Genomic DNA, 6,148 nt, shown 5'->3' on the forward strand with positions numbered 1-6,148 from the left:
TTGCAAGGCATTATCACACACACACACTCACACAATCTCATGTGTGAAGCAAAGAAGACTCTCTCTCCTTCTCAAGATTTAATGGAAAGCTTACCACCTACTCCAAGCTTGTGAGAAGGGAGGCCTACACCAACAACTCTTGGCTTTGTGATGCAAATCCAACCAAGAGCCAAGCTTCAATGCATGCTCATCTCCTCTATCATGCTAATTACCTGTTGTCCTCTCCAAAGAATGGTATGATAAAGAAGCTCTTCGCCACCTCATGGACCCCGCTACCTACTCCAAGATCTCTTCCCCTCCTCTAGCTTTTGTTGCCTCCTTACTCACCTCCATGATTTTGGGCTACCCCTTTCTCTCTAGCAATGAGAAGGATTTCATCCTCTCCTCTTCTCTAACTAAACCTAAACCTTGCCCCTTTTTTCTCCTACCCAAAATCCACAAACCCTTCCTTGTAGGCCGCCCATTTTGTTCCTACAGGGGATATGTATTAGAAAATGCCTCAAAATGGCTCCACGCACAACTTTACCCTATCCTCTTATCCAAAAAACAACACCTGAAAGATTCCCACTCCCTTATCTTGGACCTCATCTCCACCCCCTTTCCTCCCCATATTATCCTTTTCTCCTTTGATGTAGAGTCCCTCTACCCTAGCATCCTCATTATGGAAGGGCTCTTAGCTCTAAAAAATTCCATCCAGGATATCTTCCCCTCTCCAAAAGTGCACTTCATTATGTCCCTAGCCTCTCTCATCCTCAATCACCACTATCTCTCTTTCAAAGGAGAAGTTTGGCACCAAACCAAGGGCACGGCAATGGGATCAAATTTTGCAGTAGTGTACACTTGCCTCTTCCTTTGTTCCTTGGAAGAAGGCATGAAGCTACTCACCTCCCCTTCCCTCCTTTATTTCAAAAGATTTATCGACAATGCCTTTGGCATTTGGGATGGTCCTGCTTACGGCTTAAAAAAGCTTCTTCGGAGCTATGGAACTCCCCTCCAAGAGCACATCAAAATTACCTCCTCCATCTCCTCTCAAGAAGCTTTTATCTTGGATATCCACTTCTACAAAGGACCCTTATTTGCCACATCCGGTTTTTTGGATTCACACTGTCACCAAAAAAGCCTCAATGCGTACAACTACATACCTTGGCAGTCTTGGCATCCCACACACCAAAAAATTTCTTTCATCCTTTCAGAACTCAAAAGGTACATTATCCGGGAAAGCTCTCTTTCAGGCTTTATCACTATTCCCAACCTTTTTTATGCAAGGCTTAGAGCTAAAGGTTATCCTCCCCCCCTTTTGGAAGCTTGTTTTCTCTATGTTTCTTATGAGGTGAGACCATCCCTACTTCATAAAATACATAAGGCAAAGCTTTCACCAACTATTGTAAAAATTCCCTTCTCTCCCCTTACCCGCGCTCTAAATCTCTCCCGCACCGTCAACAAACCACTCATAAAGCTTCTTAATAATGATCCCGAATTCGCAAACTTCCTAAACCCATGGTATGTTGGCTCAATGCTCCTAACCCTGGCACCCTCCTCTCCCTCAAACCCAACCCTTCCTAGATATGCTACCCTCTTCACCATGCCACCCTCTCTTCCATAAACCCCTCCACCCCTTTCTTTTCCCTCTTATTTTCTCTTCCCAACCTCTTTTCATTTTTTAGGCTCATTTAACTTTGTTGACTAGCCTCTCTTGCAAGGCCATCAATAAATTTAAATAGCCCCTTAAACACTTGTACTCCCCTCTTAAAATTCCCACCTAATAGCTTTTTCCACCCCTCTTCTCTACTTGTACCCCCCACATTTAAGGGGGCTTTCCAATCAACGAGCAAAGAAAACCGAGCGAAGCCAATTTTTGAGCAAATATGTGCAACACCCTTGACAAATTGACGTGAGTGCAAGGTAAATTGAAGAAAATACTCATGTCATTTTGATATTTGGATAATCGTTGCACAACCAAAACATCAAAGCAATTAATGTCCACCACATAATGTAAAAGGTGTTTAAGATTTATAGTGACAATTAAATCTAAATAGTAAAAATTCATTAAACCCACGAAGTCAACACACTTGTCAAGGAGAAAAATCCATTAGGAAATAACCTGACATTCAATTTAATTTTTCTCGAAAAAACACTAAAGTCCAACTGGCCCCTCACATGACCCCGTTGCAAAGGTAGGATTGTGTTCTCAGACAAGCACTCTTTGTGTAGACCTCTCTATTCAAAGTACTCTCTTTGACTACCTCTCTGTTCAATGCTTCTCTCCCATCTCGCTTCACTTGTCTTCATCTCGCCTAGCTCATCAAGTCTTCTCTAATAGCTCCCAGATCGACAGTGGTGTCGCTCGGTCCATTGTAGCCTAGCCCTACTCGGCTCTGCTTGTCACAGCTCAACCTCGCAAAACTCGACCCCTCTCAAACCGACACCTCTCAAACTAGGTTCAACCTTTAAGCCTATGCATGATATGTGGAAGGCATGGCTAAGGAATGACCTTGTAATTTGGTGTTGAAGAGTCGCACCTAGTGATGTGATAATGTGCGAGGAGATTGAGCCTTGATCTACGGAAGGCCAGGCGAATGAGCAATGCAAGACGCATCCACGAACGTGTCATTCAAGATGTCCATGTCAAAGAGGGACATGGACATTGTGTACGCAGATGCACCGACGGGTGTGGATGTCATCCAAGAGCAATTCGCCAACGCAACACAGCACCCTGACATTGGATGCCACGTCAGGGGACCATGTTGAACCATTGCCTTGCAAGGCCATTGTGGGCAGTCTGCAGCAGCAGGATGCCAGGTGGCAATTTTGTAGAATGGCCACGTCAATGAAAGAGTTGTCTCGTATAACAAAGAAAGCAGTGGATAAAGGAAGCTTCACACTCATGCAGTGATGCAGGAAGAGGAGCTAAAGTGGACAACAAACTCACAATTTATGAAGATTTGACACATGTCAGCTCTTTGTGAATCGGAGAAAACATTCATTAGCGCAAATGTGGTCCCGGGAGAATGCCACGGCAAATGGTTAATTCACACTATTATTCTTTTTATCAATAGGTCATGCCAATTTTTGAAAATGGGACGATTGAGAGGAATCTGGCCAGATCTAGTCCTACTTGACAACACCCAATTCATGGGATACGCTCATCACGCAGGACAGAATGCGTGTGAGAGAGATCTATCTCTGTTTCTTTGCATGTGCACTCAAAGTAAAAGATCTCTCTCTCTCTTTGTGTGTGTGTATGTGTGTCTGCCTTCTCGATGAGACGTGACATGTGTGTGTGTGTGTGTGTGTGTGTGTGCGCCTTCGCGACGAGACCTGGGATATCTCTCTCTCTCTCTCTCTCTCTCTCTCTCTCTCTCTCTCTCTCTCTCTCTCTCTCTCTCTCTCTCTCTCTCTCTCTCTCTCTCTCATGGTGGCCAAGGGACCCACGGCTGAGTCTCAGCAGCCTCGAGGAGGAAAGTCTCTCTCTCTCTCTCTCTCTCTCTCTCTCTCTCTCTCTCTCTCTCTCTCTCTCTCTCTCTCTCTCTCTCTCTCTCTCTCTCTCTCTCTCTCTCTCTCTCTCTCTCTCTCTCTCTCTCTCTCTCTCTCTCTCTCTGACACGCATGGAGTGGCCGCTCTCTGTCTCTGTCAGACGAGCTGGCATGGGCGCTGCGACTGCGTTATCGCCAATATTTGCAACATATACTCGTGACAGAATAAGCGCTGCCAGCATTAATCAAGTAATACCTTGTCACTGTACGTGTTTGTGTGTGCACAAGCTAGCATGCTCGAAAGTTCTTGCTCAGCTATTCTCGACCTCGCTCAGCTCTTTGGAGATCCACCATGCCTCCCCATGCTTGGTGCGTATAGGCCCATATCGCCTCCCTCAGTGCATGCAACGGTTTGCACAGGTGCAATGTCTTCCTCGCTGTCTGCCTCGACGTATGTTGGTGAGTATGCATTGGTTTTAGGTAGTGGTGTCACGGATGCAGAGAATGGTTTCATAGAAGCTGCAATGGCTCCTCCCACATCCACTTCTTTGACAACAGAAGAAAATGTCGCTCTCAGTCTCACTCCGAACGGAGTAGTTTTAATCTGCAATTGAAACTCTCAGCCGCCAAAAGTCGCCTCCACCTTAACTATCTGTAAGCTGTCGAAACCAGTCCGCGTCGGCACGGACTGTTCCAGCAGCATTCGCAAGCACTATTGCTTTCCACCAATGCACTTGCAACCCTCAGTCATCAGCTGTCGCCTCCACCTTAGCCATGTATAATTAGCTATCGAAACCAGTCCGCGCTGGCGCGGACTGGTTCCAGCAGCATTCGCAAGCACTATTGCTTTCCACCAATGCACTTGCAACCCTCAGTCATCAGTTGTCGCCTCCACCTTAGCCATGTATAATTAGCTATCGAAACAAGTCCGTGCCGGCGCGGACTGGTTCTAGCAACATTCGCAAGCAAGCCTAAATCCCTTGAGTTGCATTGGCAAGCGAGACTTTAGCATGGTATACTAATGAGGTTTTTTTTTTTTTTTTTGAAGAAAAAAATACCAAAATACCCCTCCCAAGCCTACATAACCAGCTCGAATTCTAGTTTTAGCATCTTATATGATAGACAATTAGTTTTCTTGTGAAAGGGGTTTTGGGAATTTTGGAAAATTTGAAGAGCATTTTGGGAATTTACGACAAAATATTGGGGGTAATTTGGGAATTTTGAAATTTGAGGGGTATTTTGGGAATTTCCACAAAATAAAGAAGTGTTGATAATTTTCTCTTTTTTTTAAATCAAATTATTGCATTTAAAGCTACTGTAAACTAGTTTACACTGATGTCGACCAGTTCTAATAGGTAATGATGAGTGCTATTTCAGAGGGCTAAAAAAGCCCTCACTCCTTTATGGGCTAGTGCTATTGATGACAATTTCAAGTGGTATTATAGTCGTTGTGATTTAATACCTACATGGCACCTCAGACGGCCGCCTCAAATGGAAATTGGGTGAAGTTGTTTTTGTAGAGTTGGGCCAAGATGAGAGCTACTGCAGTTGTGGAGAGCACAATTATTTTATCGACGGCTATATATGTGCAGGGCGAGACAAGATGTGATCTGCAACGGTGCTAAGGATTGGTGAGGGGCAACAATACATACAAGAAAGGGGCCAATGACGCAGTGGTAGATTTCCACCCCTTGTAGCAGTTGATTTGATAGGAGTAGGTAAGGCCGGATTCACAAGGTGCGACGGCAATAGGCGCCAACCAATAACTTTGGGCCAGGTGGAGTATCCTGTTTAGATGAGGCGGTGGAAGACTTGAAAACCTGCTCCACGTCATGGCAAAGGAATCCGATTTTTCTTCTGCCACCCCTGTTTGATCTTTCGACACCCCCCCCCCCCCCCCCGCCCGAAGTTCCTTCTGCCCTCCAGCTCAGCTCCCTACCCAATCTTCAGCATCCACGCACGTAAGAGCTCCTGACGGCCTTGAGCAACTGCGCCTCGCCTTGTGAACACCTACCCGGTGGAAGCTCCCTTCTCTCCCACCTTCCACTTGGAAGACTACATGATTTTGGATTTCTTCCACTGGTATCGTCTGAACCCAGCCTAAGGGATGGGGAGAATTAGATATGTTGGATAGTTTTCTCACAGCAGACAAGCTATTTAGCCTTATACAGGTTCAAAGAGGAAGTTATCCACCAAGTTAGATGTCATCACTGAAAAAGTGAGCGCCATCCTACTTGTTGACTTTTAATGCAAAACCAGTGGGGAGAAGTAGAAAGATTGTGTTGTTTAAGTGGGGCATGGAATGGCTAGCTCTGTTGGTTTTCTGGGGGTGATTATTGTTGTTTTAAGTAGAATATGTGTAACACTAGGCTATACATGGCTCTAGGTAAACTTTATAAAAGCACAACTATTTGAAAGGCCCAAAATAATGAGATAAATTGTAGCCAACGATAATGCGACTATAATACCACTTGAGGTTGTCATCAATAGAAGCAACCCAAAATGGAGAGACGGCCTTTGCAACCATCTGAAATAGCACTCTTCATTTGCATCGGGTAAAAATACGCTAATTTTGATTTTTTGTGAATACTATGCAAGAGAATGACAGATTTGTGGCTCGTTATAAATGAGAAAAATATTGAAACCTAGGCTATAATCTTGAACAACAAAGATGA

The sequence above is a fragment of the Adiantum capillus-veneris genome, chromosome 7 (genome assembly GCF_014529385.1).
Source record: "Adiantum capillus-veneris isolate H3 chromosome 7, ASM1452938v2, whole genome shotgun sequence".
NCBI classification, from domain to species: domain Eukaryota; kingdom Viridiplantae; phylum Streptophyta; class Polypodiopsida; order Polypodiales; family Pteridaceae; genus Adiantum; species Adiantum capillus-veneris.